We start from the raw sequence: 13,551 nt of genomic DNA on the forward strand, positions 1-13,551 counted from the left end.
CCACCCCAAAGCCCAGAATCCCTCCCTTCCACGGCTACCAGACCCCCCTTCCAATCCCGGGTTGCCCAAGCACCACCAGCCCCAAAGCGCCAGGGCACACACACCCACCCAGAGCACCAGACAGGCTGCCCCATCAGCCCCGCAGCACTGGGTGGGTGGGCTGCTCCCCAGCACCAGACCACTGGGTGGGCGTCGGGCAGCCCTCCTTTTCCCCCCAGCCCTGGAGAACTGGGTGGTGCGGCCCCAGCCACCCCAAGTCCTAGCCGCCCTAGCCCCAGCCCCAGCCCAGCAGGCTTCCCGGAAGAGGAGCAGGCTGCTTGCCTGGGCTGGGGCCAACTACCAGCAGCAGAAGGAGGGGGCCTTGGGCGGAGCATGGGCAGGGCCACGCGGGGCTCTTTGCGGAGGTACAGCCTCCCCAGGCTATTGTACGCATCGTCATTGGATTTGGCTGGCTCCAACTTCCAACCGCTGGATCTTGTTCTACCCTTCTCCACTCGATTAAAGAGCCCTTTAATAGCCAGTCTTTTCGCCCTATGAATGTACTTGGGCACTGTACTTGAGCTACTTCTTGATCTCCTTTTCGATAACCTAAACTGACTGAGCACTGAGAATCTCTTGCTAGCCGGCACTTCTTTCAGCCGGCAAATTGCATTTGTGACTCTTCTCTGTATCCACTCCAGTTTTTCAATAACCTAATCCCACAGAACAAGAAAGAAAAAGGCCTCATTCAATACCATGGCCACCTACACACTGACTCGACCTTGTGCCTGCCCGCCCGCTTCGAATCATAGAATATCAGGCTTGGAAGGGACCTCAAGAGGTCATCTAGTCCAACCCCCTGCTCAGAGCAGGACCAATCCCCAACTAAATCATCCGATCCCAGAAGGATACACTGACTAGACCCCTCGATTCCAGGCAACTTGGCCTTCTGATTTTTGGGGCACTTGGCGTGTGCTTGAGCCCTGTTTTTAAGCTTTTCTCTGCAACTGTGCAGGCAAGAAACCTATTTTTCTTTTGAATGCACACTGAGGTTCTCAGCTAGTTCCTTGTTTCCAGGAGATGGGGCTTGAAATAAAACATCAGTTACCATGGGACTTGCAATAAAATCCTGAGAGTTGGCAACACTGAAAAGGTAGCGTAACAGGAGGCTTCAATGGGAGGGGGGTCTTAGGGCTGAAGGGTTCGATGGTTATGTTTCCCTTTCACCCTGAGCTTTGCACTTTTCACCCGGCCCCTCCCCACCACCAGGCAGCTCCCCAGGTGCTGCCTCTCTGCTCATCTGATTCACACCCCGCCCCCTCCCCACCACTCACTCACCCTACAAAGCCCCGCTCCCACAGCCTCTCCCCTTATGAGAAGTGGCTGCTAGACAGGGCTTCTTTCTTAGCATCTTCAGCCATGGGGCTGGCCTGTAGGTATTTTGTGGGCTTAGTGCTGCTCTGGTCCCTAAGGATAGCCCTTGGGCAGGGGGACTTCCACAGGATCAGTTTCTCTGTCTTGCAACATGAATATGACTGTGGAGACTATGGGATGCAGCTGCTGGTCTTTCCCAGCCAGGGCCGCACCGTCCGCTTCAAAGTTGTGGGTAAGTAGCTGCCTGGCTGCTTCATGAGAAAGCTAAGAAGCCTCCTGCTCGTCTGCCCTCTTAGACATGCAGGAGGGTTTTATGGGTCTCTTGTGGAAACCTCTTACTTCTACAGTATGTAATGAGAGCTTTAGGAAGGGAACAAGAAGGTCCTACTCTAGTGCTTTTTGGTGGCCTGGCTGTTGCCCTCAAATCTTGAGTACCCTGGTCTCCTGAAGTGAGAGTCTGTGGCTTCTGTCCCCTGGAGAAAAGACTGGAGATAGCCCTAACCGTTGAATCCAGGTAGCAAAGTCTTTCCTCACAACAGCCTGCTGACCGTGACCCACAAAATAGCAGAGGGTAAAGAGGGAACCCTGCTGGGGGGAGACTGTAAAAGGACATACCAAAATGTGGCTGGGTATCCCAAGCTCTGGTGTAACTCGGCCCTTTGAGCTCCAGACGCCTGGATCCTGCGCCCTCTGTGGGCGATCACCTCCCTGTTGTCATGCCCAAGCATGGGATGGGATGGTCTGGCCTGCCTGGCTCGGCCACTATCAGCCCTCCTTTTTAGGGGGCTTATTCCTTCACCCACTTACTTCCCTGGTCCTTCTCGCATGAACAGAGAGCAACAATACCCGAAGTCCAAAGATGCAAACAATTCAAAGTTTATTGGGGGGAACTTCCAGCAAGCATGATTGCAGTTTCCTTCCTTAGTGTCCTCCTTCCCAGCTCTGACACCACAGAGCCTTACACCTGTGTCCCTGTTCCCATTCCTGCCCATAGCCAGATATTATTCCAATTTCCGCACCCCTGTTCCCATCCCCTCCCACCCACGCCCACTCACTTCCTTATTGACTACAGATTATATAGTCAAACTTGAGTTCTGCTTAGCTATACCTTAACCAATCATTTTCCTGAAATGTAACTAACCAATCCTAACACATTGGTACATGATTATGTGCCCAATTATATCCCACCACCTTAATGAGTTTACACCCAGCAAAACTAATTATACAGCAGACAGAAACCATCACAGAACCAGACAGAGATTATACAGACAAACAATAGGAAAGTGGGAACTATAAATGACAAAACAATACAGAAGTGAGGATTTCACATCCCAGCTATTGATGAGTGAGTGCTTGCCAGACAGGATGCTATCAAACTAAGTTTCCTTTTACATTTTCTAGGCACTTCCCTTTCTCTGGAGGTGATAGGAATACAATCCTGTCCTGATAGTGCCTAACAGCCCAATAGCACCTTATTTCAATGTGACTAGTTTGGAACGTGAGGATGTGACCCTTCGCTTCCCAGCTTATGGCTGCCTCTGTTGCTTAGCCAAAGGCCTTAGCCTAAGAACAGGGCCTCAGACTGTCACAGTAAGAGAAGGCCCTTACACCAGCAGACAGTGATTTTGATTCTTTCTCTTATACCTCTAGAACTAGCCAAGTGATAAGAATACACCTAAATTCTGAGAGTATAGGCCTTTACAGACAGGCCTGAACATCTATATCCTAACACTCCTGGCTCTAGGTCAGACTTGGTAAATGACGGCCGTCCTGTATCTTTGGAGCTGCTTCCCACCATGCTAAACTCCACTAAACTGAAGGATGTGACAAACCACAGTCGCTGTTCCAAACATGGCTACTTGGCTAAGCTTCATCAAGGGCTTTAACTCTTCCTTCCTTCTTATATCCTTCCTTACAACCTGTATGACTCTCTCCACAGATGAGTTTGGGACACCCTTCGAAGTTACCAACTGCTCCATTTGTCTCCATTGGGTCACATCTGGCGAGCAAGGAGCGATGATCTTCTCAGCTGGCTACAATGGCTGTCATGTGCAGAAGAAGGTGAGGGGGGTTGGCACACCTCACCCCAGTGTACCTGAGCAACAACAGAAGCTGGAGATGGGTCCATACCTGCAGTCACAGCAGCCTGTGCAGCTGGGGGCGCTGTGCTTAGCGCCGACAGAGTCTGTTAGGCCACAATACTGACTGATTGATGTCTCTTCATTGCAGGATGGGCGTAACCACCTGCAAGTCCGAGTGGAGGAACTGCTGAGCGCCATCGCCGTCGCTGCCACCTATGATGTGAACATAACCTGCCCCAAGCCCACTGAACGTGACTTAACCCCAGAGGAGACCATGCGCTACGTGCCCCAGCCGCAGCCGGGCCTGGTGCGCCCGGTGCCCCAGCCGCAGCCGGGCCTGGTGCGCCCGGTGCCCCAGCCGCAGCCGGGCCTGGTGCGCCCGGTGCCCCAGCCGCAGCCGGGCCTGGTGCGCCCGGTGCCCCAGCCGCAGCCGGGCCTGGTGCGCCCGGTGCCCCAGCCGCAGCCGGGCCTGGTGCGCCCGGTGCCCCAGCCGCAGCCGGGCCTGGTGCGCCCGGTGCCCCAGCCGCAGCCGGGCCTGGTGCGCCCGGTGCCCCAGCCGCAGCCGGGCCTGGTGCGCCCGGTGCCCCAGCCGCAGCCGGGCCTGGTGCGCCCGGTGCCCCAGCCGCAGCCGGGCCTGGTGCGCCCGGTGCCCCAGCCGCAGCCGGGCCTGGTGCGCCCGGTGCCCCAGCCGCAGCCGGGCCTGGTGCGCCCGGTGCCCCAGCCGCAGCCGGGCCTGGTGCGCCCGGTGCCCCAGCCGCAGCCGGGCCTGGTGCGCCCGGTGCCCCAGCCGCAGCCGGGCCTGGTGCGCCCGGTGCCCCAGCCGCAGCCGGGCCTGGTGCGCCCGGTGCCCCAGCCGCAGCCGGGCCTGGTGCGCCCGGTGCCCCAGCCGCAGCCGGGCCTGGTGCGCCCGGTGCCCCAGCCGCAGCCGGGCCTGGTGCGCCCGGTGCCCCAAATATATCCTCCACCAAGCAACATAGGTGTGTGCGGGTGTCTGTGACCTCTAACTGGTTTGAGTGCATGTGGGTCCCCTCTAATGGAAGGTTTCATGCTCCACTCCTGACTCCTGTGGTGGCCTTCAGAGGAGCTGAATCTTGTCTCTTGCTTGTGGCTGCCATGTTAGAGCTGGTGTTGACAGTGTTGTAAGCCATGATCAAAAATGAGATTCGTTTAGAAATCATGCTGTTCCCCCACCCGCCCCCAGTTTATTTGAAGGGGAAGGGGTGGCTATTTGCCTTCTGGTTTTTCAAAGTTTAGGGGGAAGGCACTTGCTTCCAAAGTCTGAGCTTCTTTGGCACAAAATCCAGGCACATGCACCAATGTGTCCTTGCCATTGGCTGCTCAGAGGGGCTTCCCCTGTTCCTCCAGTATCCCAGGGTTTGGGATCTGATGTTGTATCCCTTCATATCTCACCCCCACATCTGCTTGCAATCTGTCTCCTTCACACACACAACCCAAGTGTCTCTCACAGGCTCTTCTCAGCTCTTAGTCCCTCCCTCTCCTAGAGTCCTGTCTAGCCCTCCCCCTAAACCAGAGTGGCATCCACTTTGCCTGTAGGTACAGCTTCAGTCTCATGAAAGAAATTCGCAGCCATGTTTATGAGGGACACTTTCCTCTGATCGGCTATGGGGAAATGGTGGCCAACCTGCTAGCTTCTGCCCCATCGTCCGTAAAGGGAGATGGTGACTTCAATAAAGGAAAAATTCATAGAGCAGGCGTCTGCTCACTATTTCATGAGATGGCTCGAGAAACCCACCTCAGAACTGCTAAGTGATAAATTACAGTTGACCACACTGCTGGCTGTGTTGAGGGGGCTGTAGGGTGCAGGTGGGGGCTCTCCTCTGACACAGCAGCAGATCAGGAGCCTGAATTTCCAAGTGACATGTTAAGCCTGCTATCAGAGAAGGGCAACATGCTACATCTGGAGGACAGGGGTGGGGATCTGAGCACAATGCTGTCTGAGGTGGTATGTGGTTTGAGGTTATGGTTGTGGGGGGCAGGGTGAGCTGGGATGGAGGACCACTGTGGGAGCTCTTGCAGCCCTTTGGGGAAGGGGAGGAGGGTTGGACTGGTGTTGAGGTCAGCCACTTGTCCAGAGGTCACTACAGATCTTAAAAAGTCTCTGGGGAAGGGTCTCTTGTGATCTCTTTAGAGGCTCTCTAGCTCTCCGTAATCCACACCCTGCTGTTCTAGGGGCGCATCTCACAGAGGAGCAGTGCCGTGTGGTGGCTGGGAAGATGCCCTGTGCGGATGCCCCAGGCCAAGCTGCTTGCTTCCAGGCTGGCTGCTGTTATGATGAGACTGACCTCACCACTCCCTGCTACTTTGGCAACACAGGTGGGAGACCTGTCCTCATGTCAGGTTATGGAGCCTTTTGTCATCTCTGTCCTGGGAAGCTTGGTGACACACCGTACGTCTCAGATGAGTTTGGTCACCACCTACTAGCATGGTGAACTAGACTTGGATGCAATGTCTTTGTAACTCTCACCCTAGGCTGCAGCTGGCATCAGTTGTGTGCAAAGGGGTTCCTTCCTACATCACGGTCTCTCCTCAGTTGCCTAATGCCTGGCAGATCTTGAGAGCCAACACCAAATGTGTGGTGGCAGAGGAAGACCCATCAGACGGTACAGGCTGGTGCTCCATCATCAGATCGATGGATAACTCTGCCGGCTTGTGTCTCGTTCCTGCACAACATGAGCTGCAATCATGCTGTCTCAGACAAACCCACTTACCCCCATGGGGCTTCATTTGATAGATTCCAAAGCCAGAAGGGACCATTGTGATCACTAGTCTGATTTCCTGTATAACACAAGCTATAGGATTTCCCTGAAATAATTCCTCCAGCAGATCTCTTGGCAGACATCCAGTCTTGCCTTGTCAGTGATGGAGAATCCACCATGACCCTGGACAAACCATTCCAAGAGTTAACTACCCTCGCTCTCAGATCTACACCTTATTTAAATACTTAGACTGTAATCAAGTCACCCCTTAACCTTCTCTCTGTCTAAAGAGACAGAATTTGGTCACTACAAGGCCTGTTTTCTAATATTTCTCATGGCTCTTCTCCAATCTATCATCCTGAGTGTGGCATGGAACTCTTGCCCAATTCCTCTACCAGGAACATCTATACTTAATCCTGCTCCTTTGTGTTGCAGTCACTGTTCAGTGCCTCCTGGATGGTCACTTTGTTCTGGTGGTCTCCAGGGACATGTCTGATCACCCCATCATCCTGGAGAGTGTCCGGCTAGCCTATGCCCAGGCAGGGTGTGACCCCATCAGGATGACTGAGGCTTTTGTGATCTTCCGCTTCCCCCTCATGCAGTGCGGCACCACAGTCCAGGTGAGGGGACACCCACGGGAAGCCAGGGTGAGTGCTCTGCTCAGGGGTTTGGGGGACTAACCTGCCCCATGTCTCCACTCTTCCAGGTGATCCATGACAAACTGATCTATGAGAACCAGCTGATCTCTGGCATCGACATCCGGACTGGGCCGGACGGCTCCATCACCCGGGACAGCACCTTCATGTAAGTTGGCCTGCTCTGTTGACTAGCAAGGAAGTGATGGTGAGCAGTCTTCTGGCCTCACGCTTCCACTGTGGAAGGGCTGATCCTTTCCCCTGGCAAAGATCTGATCCATCAATTTTCCAGCAGCCTCTCCTGACCACCAAAGGACTTAGGGGATGTTCTACAGGTATGGATTCCCTGCAGTCACAGACATCCCCTTTTCTGAGTGGGGCAATGCACCTGATCCCTAATGGGGCATGGGGCAAAATCTTGCTTTGTGAAGGGAAGGACACTCTGTGCAGCTGACTGTCCAAGAGTCAGGGTTTTACGTTGTCTGATCAAATGCCAACATTGGTCAGCCTCACCTCAGTCCCTGGAAAAATCCTGCAGCAGGTTGTCAAGGAATCCATTCTGAAGCACTCGGAGGAGAGGAAGGTGATCAGGACCAGCCAAAATGGATTCACCAAGGGCAAGTCGTGCCTGACCAACCTGATTGCTTTTTATGATGAGAACTGGCTCTGCGCATGTGGGGAAAGCGGTGGACATGATATACCTTGACTCTAACAAAGTTTGTTACAGTCTCCCACAGTGTTCTTGACAGCAAGTTAAAGAAGTAGGGGCTGGATGAATGAATTAAAGGTGGCTCGAAAGCTGGCTAGATCATCAAGGTCAACGGGTAGCAATCAACAGCTCTGTCTAGTTGGCAGCTGGTATCAAGCGGCATGCCCCAGGCGTCTGTCCTGGGGTTGGTTTTGTTCATTATCATTAATGATCTGGATGATGGGATGGCTTGCTGAGGGTGTAAGTTAGTGGATAACACTAAGTTGGGGGGAGAGATCTAGAAAAATTGAAAATTGGGCTAAAAGAAATCTGAGCTTCAATAAGGACGAGTGCAGAGTCCTGCACTTAGGAGGGAAGAATCCCATTCACTGGTACAGGCTGGGGACCGACTGGCTAAGCAGCAGTTCTACAGACAAGGACCTGGGGATTACAGTGTACGAGCAGCTGGCTACGAATGAATAGTGGGCCCTTCTTGCCAAGAAAGCTACTGGTATATTGGGGTGCATTAGTAGGAGCATTGCCAGCAGATGGAGGGAAGTGACGATTCCCCTCTCACCAGCAGTGGTGAAGCCCATCTGGAGTACTGTGTCCAGTTTTGGGCCCTCACCAACAGAAAGGATGTGGAAAAATTGGGAGATTGCCCAGCAGAGGGCAACAAAAATGATTAGGGGGTTGGGGCACATAATTTATGAGGAGAGGCTGAGGGACCTGGGCTTATTTAGTCTGCAGAAGAGACAAGTGAGGGGGGATTTGATAGCAGCCTTCAACTACCTGAAGGGGTTCCAAGGAGGATGGAGCTTGGCTGTTCTCAGTGATGGCAGATGACCGAACAAGGAGCAATGGTCTCAAGCTGCAGTGGTGGAGGTCTAGGATGGCTATTGGGGACGGGACTATCCCTCTAGGAGGGTGGTGAAGCACTGGAATGGGTTACCTAGGGAAGTGGCAGAATCTCCATCCTTAGAGGTTCTGAATACCTGGCTTGACCAAGCCCTGGCTGGGATGATTTAGTTGGGGTTGGTCCCGCTTTGAGCAGCAGGTTGGACTAGCTGACCACCTGAGGGCTCTTCCAATCCTAATCTTATGATTGTAAATGCCACTTGCTGTGCGATCTCCAATGACAAGTAGGCACAGCCAGCCTGACCCGAGAAGGGCTCCATGGGGCCACCCTGAGGGACTAATAACTCCCTACAGGGTTGGTAGAAAGAAAGCTTGATGTAGGGACTGTTGCCCCCTTACTAACATTCAGTGAGGTGCACTGGTTGGCTAGCTCCCAGTACTAAAAGGGGAAGGATCTCTGGGAAATCAGGACCCTGAGAGTGACAGTCCCCAGGAACAATGGGGAGAGGCCAGTGCTCCAGGTCAGCCTGACAGGGTGGGCAGACTAATCAGAGTCAGGAGGCCAGGGAGGTCCTGTCCTCCGTGTGAGCTGGATTTGCCTGGGTCACACAGTCAGGTCATGTGTTTCCTTTAACCTTTCCCATGTTTCCTTCTTTCTAAAATAGTTGATTAGATAACTTGCATTTGCTTTACCTTGTATGTAATGGTCATGGGTCAGAAGTGCCCAGTGCAGAGAGAGTACCCCGGAGTGGGGACACCCTAGCCCCAGTCCTAGGTGACCACAGCAGGGTTGGGGGTCGAGCCCCCCCCCCCAAATCCTGGGCCTAGCCTTGTTGGGGTTATGAGGACTCTGCCAGACAGGAGAGTGGAGGGGAGCCCTGAAGGGCAGGGAGGCCACTGGATAAAGGAAGTGGGAGCGAGGACTCTGATCCTTTCGCTAGCCCACTTCACCGGGGTAGTGCAGAAGCCAGGAAAGTTCCCCACAAGAGCAGGACTATTCCCCTGCTTACATTGAGAATGCTGCCGAAAGAGATGTGAGGACAAGTAAGCAGGTGCTTCTAGCCTGTCTGAGAAGGCCCCCATGTGGCCGTGCTCAGACACTCCTGCTGAGTCCCTGAGTTGGAGGGAAGAACATCTGAGTTGCTAAAAGGGTTGATCCACTTGCATCCTTGGATGTCTCCCATCCAAGTACTGATAGGGCCTGATCCTGCTTGTCTCGAGCACTAATAAGGTCACTGCCAGACACCACGTGGCCTCAAGCTGAAGTCACAGAGCATCAGCCCCTGTCTCCTCCCTCTGCTCTCTCCTGTGCAGCCTCCATGCTCGCTGCATCTACAATGCCAGTGACTTTCTGCCAGTCCAGGTCGAGGTCTTCTTGCCCCCCACACCTGCTCCAGTCACCCAGGCAGGACCCCTCCGGCTTGAGCTGCGCATCGCCACAGGTAGGTGACCCCTCACTCCAGCACGGAGATCCCATCCCCCTGAAGGACGACAGGTGTCTCAGCTCTGCTCTCCTCCTACCCTCTCCCCCACAGACCCGAGCTACAGATCCTATCTCTCGGAGAGAGACTACCCTGTGGTGAAGGTGCTCAGGGACCCTGTCTACATGGAGGTTCGCATCCTGCACAGAACAGACCCGTCCCTGGTTCTGGTTCTGCACCAGTGCTGGGCCACCCCAAGCGCTAACCCCCTGCAGCAGCCGCAGTGGCCCATCCTGGTGGACGGGTGAGTGGCTGGGATGGAGGGGGAGCATGGCTTGGGGAGGAGGAAGGCGGTTTCCTTGGTCCACCCTTCTCTTATGTCTTGCTCCCAGGTGCCCGTTCCTGGGAGACAACTACAGAACCCAGCTTGTGCCCGTGGGCCCTGCCTCATCTGAGCTACCCTTCCCGACTCACCACCAGCGCTTCGTCCTCTCCACTTTTGCCTTTGTGGACTCCGCCTCCCAGGTGGCACTTGAGGGAGAGGTGAGAAGGGGCCCACATATAAAGCGGGTGAGGAGGGGGAAGTCGGAGTGCAGGGGCAGGAGCTCCTATTTTAGTCAGGTCCTGACCTCCTCAGTCTCTGCTGAGGCGCTGCACATGCAGAACCAAACCGATAGCTGTGGATCTACTTCCTGCCTCCTACCAGCACTGGCCAGTCACTCACTAACTCCATTCTCACTTGTGTGGATTTTAGGTGTACATTTACTGTAGCGCCTCAGCTTGCTACCCCTCCCGGCTGGAGCCCTGCAGGACCCTGTGCCCATCAGGAGCTGCTACAAGTAAGTCGGAGTGGTCTGAAATCCATGTGGGTTTCTACAAGCTCCCATCCCAAATACCAGAGGACTCATAGTGAACAGAGATCTGCCTGTCCTGCTATATCAGAGGTGGGCAAACTACCACCCACAGGACCATCCTGCCCAGCCCCTGAGTTCCCGGCCGGGGAGGCAAGCCCCCAGCCCCTCCTGTGCTGTCCCTCTCCCTCGCAGCCTCAGCACGCCTCCAGCACTCTGCTCCGGTAGGAGCTGTGAGCTCCCACTGCTCTGAGCAGCATCATAAGGGGGTTGGGATTGGAGAAGGGGCAGAGGGTGTCAGGGGGCAGTCGGGACAGGGGCTGGTTGGATTGGGCAGAGGTTCGGGGGGGCAGTCAGGGGGCATTGGATAGTCATTGGAGTCCAGCAGGGGCTGTCAGGGAGCGGGGGGTTGGATAGGGGTGTGGTCCCATTGGGCAGTTAGGGGCAGGGGTCCTGGGAGGGGGCAGTCAGGAGACAAGGAGTTGGGGGGCAGAGGGGGTTTCTGAGGTGGGCAGTCGGGGGGCAGGAATTGGGAGGGAGCCAGGCTCTTTGGGGAGGCACAGCCTTCCCTACCTGGCCCTCCATATAGTTTTACAGTGCTAATGTGGCCCTCAGGCCAAAAAGTTTGCCCAGCCCTGTGCTATACACTGACTGCAAGGCGTTCAGCCCAGCTCGTTATGTACCTCTACCATGTCCTGTAGCGCTAGCTAGGGTATGATGGGCTAAGACGAAGAGGTAAATGGCCTAATCTCCTACAACTGCCCTATGTAGGAGACAATACTAGAAATTGCCTCTGGAGAGTGGAGTGTCTGCTGCTCCTGATGAAATGGCCTTTCTTCCCAACTTCTCCCACACTTCAAATAAGCAATTCAGGAAGATCTAATACCTGGTACCACAACCTGTCAGGAGGCCTGTAAGGACTCATGGTTGAGTCCATGGTGACGCTGCATTTCATCACGATGGGCCCTCTGGTTGTGAGTGCGCTGGACAGACAGCTCCCTAACTCTCCATTCCATCTGCCAGGAGGCCGCCGGTTCCTGGATATCAACAATGGGACAGGAGAGCCCCAGGACCTGGTGAGTTCTCCTGGCCCTGTGATCTTCCAGGAGAGCCCTGAGCCGTGGAGAGAGCACGTCTATGAGAACAAGGGTGAGGTTTCTGTTAAACCCTAGTAGGACAACTGGCATCTTGCACAGTAACCTGGAATACAGCAAGTCAATGCTGTCTAGGGGGTTCTAATATAAATGTTCATGGGGGGAGGAGGGCTACATGCAGAAGTCACTCCTTGATGATCCATATGTAAGCTAATGCTGGCTGACACCATACCTGTGAGTGCTTCCTATGAGTGGGCCAATGTTGGGTTATATCCTTATCCTATGGACATTCATAGGATGTCTCAAAAACCAGCAAACTTGGGGGAAGCGGGGGGGACACTATGGCACCTCAGTGGTGACTTGTATGCCCTGAGCCTCTGTGGCACTCAATGCACTGGGGCTAGCATTGCCTCAGCCCTCTATTGGATGGCTATCAATGGGATGGTGGTGCTGGCTCACAGTCTAAAAAGTGAGTTGACAATTCAAGTATCTTTCTGATGAAGGCTGGCCTAAGCGGTAGGGGGAGCACCACTGGGGCAGGGAAGTCTAGGTGTCATCTCCACACTTTAGACCCTACAGAAATCTGGATTGTCTTAACCTCTCCTCCTCCTCCTCCTTCAGACCCTGTCTCCAGACTAGACCTGACCCTGGTGCTTCTGGCCATGCTTTCATTGGTGGCTGTGGCTTCTCTCGTTACTGTGACACTACTCCATAGGAGAAGCAGCTGGATGACAAGGTCCCAAATCTTCCATGGCAGATGACTGTAAAATAAGGGAGAGGAGCAGAAATAAAATCTCTGGAGTGCACTAATGTCTTGTGGTAGCGTGTGTCCCTCTGGGGGAGGGAACAGCAGTTGTTGAGGCCAGGGGTCTGCTACTAGCCTTGTAGCTCTTCCCCATTCAGCAGCAGAACAGACCTCTCTGCAGGGATAGACACCAGAATAGGATGTGGCATAGAGGACAGGAAGAAGACTGCAAGCTAGCACTAGACAAGGTAAATCAAATGGCTTTCTCTCACTCCTGGGGTCCTATCTGGGGGGAGGGGAAGCCACTCAGCCGAACTAGAGACTTTTTGATTAACTTTACTGTGAATAGCTGGATTCTAACTCCCCTGGGCACGCAATAAGAACTACTGGCGCTTGCCAGTCTCACATGAAGTCCGCCTAAGTCTGGTAACTAGAAACCCTTGTGTCTTCTGTGGGGGCTGTGGCAGGAGGTGGAGAAGATTTCCCCATTGTGTTAGTGACTGGGAAACCTGATGCTTCAAGACCTTAAGCATCCTGCCTGAGAGCTGGGATCTGCCCCATAACTGGTATCTCCTGCTTCTTGACCCTTAAGCTATATCTCTGGGGCACTCCAAAGCATGGCTGTAGTGCGCACACACAGACCCAAGTGAGCTAGCTTTCATCAAGCTAGTTGAAATAACGGTAGTGGAAGCATGGCCTATACAAGACTAGCTGGGACTCTGGGTCGTACTCCAGTGGGTAGCCTGTGCTGCTGTTGCTCTACTGCTTGATCTGGCTAGGCCAAAGCTACCTCGGCTACATCTACGCACTCACCTCTGTCTACACGGCAATCTACCCTTCTCCATTTGCATTAGTTTCCTTCCATCTCACCTGGGGAAACTACAGCCCTCCAGCTCCTCTCCAAATCCCCTTCCAACAGCTAAAATCCTCTCCCACTGCTCCTACCACGTCAACACCCTCCACCTACTGTAGAACCCACAGGGACTGTCACGCTAACGTGGTGTAACTGTTCTAACCCCTCTACTACCATCTTCTAGGGTAGCCTACTGTGGGACCGGATCCTGCAGACACTTAATGTGCATGTGGTAATGACTTCACGCATGCATGG

The 13,551-nt window shown here is 54.2% G+C and overlaps 1 pseudogene across 1 annotated transcript; it reads left to right on the top strand.

The window, feature by feature from the left end:
• The first annotated feature begins 1,359 nt into the window (after positions 1–1,359).
• On the top strand, positions 1,360–12,494 carry LOC311522903 (zona pellucida sperm-binding protein 1-like; annotated as a pseudogene). Its single transcript has 12 exons — positions 1,360–1,585; positions 3,293–3,414; positions 3,583–4,203; positions 5,625–5,768; positions 6,587–6,771; positions 6,858–6,955; positions 9,647–9,774; positions 9,868–10,057; positions 10,146–10,296; positions 10,508–10,592; positions 11,628–11,753; positions 12,320–12,494. The product of its transcript is annotated as a zona pellucida sperm-binding protein 1-like (transcript).
• The last annotated feature ends 1,057 nt before the right edge of the window (positions 12,495–13,551 follow it).

The sequence above is a fragment of the Lepidochelys olivacea genome (genome assembly GCF_965140295.1).
Source record: "Lepidochelys olivacea isolate rLepOli2 genome assembly, chromosome: 6".
In the NCBI taxonomy this organism is placed as follows: domain Eukaryota; kingdom Metazoa; phylum Chordata; order Testudines; family Cheloniidae; genus Lepidochelys; species Lepidochelys olivacea.